Raw genomic sequence first — 2,795 nt, 5'->3', positions numbered from 1 at the left:
GCTAAGCATGACAAATCATTAACACTGTCAGGAGAATGCCTTTTTACAGGCCTGTTTGGGCTTTTATCAAGGCCAAGGCAGCTCAGGAACCACCCAGGAAAGGCTGCACCAGGCGCCCCTGTGCCTTTCTCAGTCCATACTCTCCCAGCTGAGGAGGTAACAGTGGGCTGTCTCTTTGTGGCAGAGTTCCAAATATTTATTTTCTAACAAAGATTCTTCTGCCACTGTAATTATAACTCACAAGCACTGCCTCAGTGCTCTCATCAGCACCCTGGGTGCAGTGCTCAGGGAATTTGTAGCATCTTGTGCACCCAGAGCAGCCAGGGGCTGGAAGTGCTACTGGCAGCCTGGGAGCGTGAGGAGAGATGTGTCCTCCTGTAAAATGAGGATTTGATCCAGACTTGTAAGAGAATCCTCATTCTCCAACAAGTGTGTGACACTGAAGCTGAGTGGAATTACAAACCCAGCTGTAAACATGTGGTATGTGGACACAGCTGGAGTTAACAGCATGCCACTAACTGATTGCAAACCCTCAGTTAGAATGTCAGAACACCCTTGGTATATCAAAGGTTTTAACTATTTGTGATTTGTTTGGATGTACCATTACTAACAAAGAAATCTGAATGTCAATCCTTATAGTAACAGTAAAGTTAGTAAGTGTAATGAATGGAGCATTTCTCTGATTAAAATGTTTGTTTGTGTGTTCTTTTTCAGTGATCTCTAAGCATGAAGCACAATATGTAAATAATGTGATATATTTTGATCTTTTTAATTTTTGTATAAAAAAAGGAAAAAAAAAACTTTTGACAGTAATATATTGACCTTTTTTTATACTGGATTCTGACATTTTTGGACTTGGAAAACAATGTAAAGCTTCCAAACCCATAGCACTGCATGGTAACACCAGGATTTGCTAAAGGTACTGATGGCAGTAGCTGAGGATGAACAGTGTTCCCTGCTCATGCTGCAGTGTGAACTAACAGTACTGAGCCAGCCTCGTGTGCCTTACTGCATGAAGGAGGGCAAAAATCCTCATTTGGCTCTCAACTTCATATTTGCATTGTACATGCACATTAAAAGGGTGAAAAAACCTGGCTGAAAACAAAGAAAAGAAGGATGCAGCCTTAAAAATGGAAGAAGCTGCTGTCTACTGTCTGGTCAAGCAGGAGAAGGATTTGCAACCTGCAGAGGAAACAAAGCCAAGCTGCATCCATCACTACCTGCTGTGGGTGTGACGGAAACAGCAATTCTGGGGCTAAACTGAACAACCTTGACTGCCTGTGGTTAATTCCTCTACAACCAAGAGAAACCTCTTCCCTCAAGAGGAAGCACCTCTGGGTCCTGTTCTGGGGTCTGAGCCTGAAGATATGCCAGCACTTTGTTACTGTGGAACACAAATTCCCCAGGAAGCCTCTGCTGCAGAATTTCAAACCAGAAAAACCTGGCAATGCTTTCAGTGCAGTGCAGGGAGCTGCAGGACAGGCAAGGCTCTGCTCCAGTCCCTTCTTAAACAACAGAGCACACAATGTTGCTCTTGGGGCTCCCAGAAATTGGGAGTTTGGAGTATTTAATTGACTTGGTTTGTTGGGTTCATTTGCTTTTTATTTCTTCTTGGTTTACATGGTTTTAACTGTAAACTAACTCTGCACTCTCCTCTTGTCGTCTTATTTTTCTTCACCTTTTTAGTCTCTTTTGTTACATTATCTCTTCTCAGGCACATCCCATGCAGAGCAGGGCAGTGGATAAAAATCATTATTATTTTGATATCTGCATATGCCACTGTGGGATCAATTAAAACCACAAACTATTCCACAGTTCAACATTTTTAAGATTGTTGAAAAAACAGCAATTGTGCAGCAGAGAGCCATAAAAAAATATTTCAAAGAGGAATAACATGGCTTACAGCCGAGTCTGTTCAGCTTACAATGAAGATCAAGAAGCAAGCAGATTCCTTTACAGGGAGGAGATACTTTGTATTAACAAGTTTTTAAACTGCACAGAAAAAGATATACAAATACTCATCCAATGGGTAGAAGTTGAAGCAACATAAACTGAAAACAGTAAGCTGTGGATTTTTGTTGGTAAAATTGGTTAATTCTAACCAGATCAGTGATATAATTGCTATCACCCTTATGCCCTTTTGATTTAACAGATCATGGCTGGAGGAAACAGTTTTCTCAATACAAGTAGCTGGGTTCTGAGTGGGAGTTTTAGGTGAAATTGGGAGCTGACTGTAATATCAAACATGGCATTATGGCTCTTTGTGGCATTGACATATTAGAGAATACAGAAGGGAGGCGGTTTTGGTGCACTGAATAGACCCAAAACCTCTGTTAAGATTGTTGCTTCATTGCCACTCTCACTGCAGCTACTGCCAGAGAGGGATGGGACTGTCCAGGTGCTCCCTGCCCTGCCCAGGCTGCCCTAGTGCTGGAGGTGCTGCTCTGATATTGTGAACAACATGGGGATGTGCTTTGTGCTCCACACAGGGAGGGTGATGGTGTCTGAGCTCTCAGCTGGCTCTGGGTGTCCTTGAGCTTATCCCAGCTGTCAGGCTGTGCTCTGTGTGGTCAATGCTGGGATGGCCACCAAGCTCAGCGGAGGTGACACAGCCTCAGGGCTGTGGGCAGTGCATTGCGGCTGCTCAGGGGCTACTCCTACACATCACTGGCTTTGTGGCTGTACTTGGCATCTCTAGCAGTTACTCACCATTTCCTTGGTCACCATACAGATTAAATCCATGTTAAATTCAGATCAACTAACAAATCAAGAAACAACAATTATGTAACTCAAAA

The sequence above is a fragment of the Ammospiza caudacuta genome, chromosome 16 (genome assembly GCF_027887145.1).
Source record: "Ammospiza caudacuta isolate bAmmCau1 chromosome 16, bAmmCau1.pri, whole genome shotgun sequence".
Lineage (NCBI taxonomy): Eukaryota > Metazoa > Chordata > Aves > Passeriformes > Passerellidae > Ammospiza > Ammospiza caudacuta.
The sequence above is the reverse complement of the archived record's forward strand: the minus strand, read 5'-3'. Positions refer to the sequence as shown.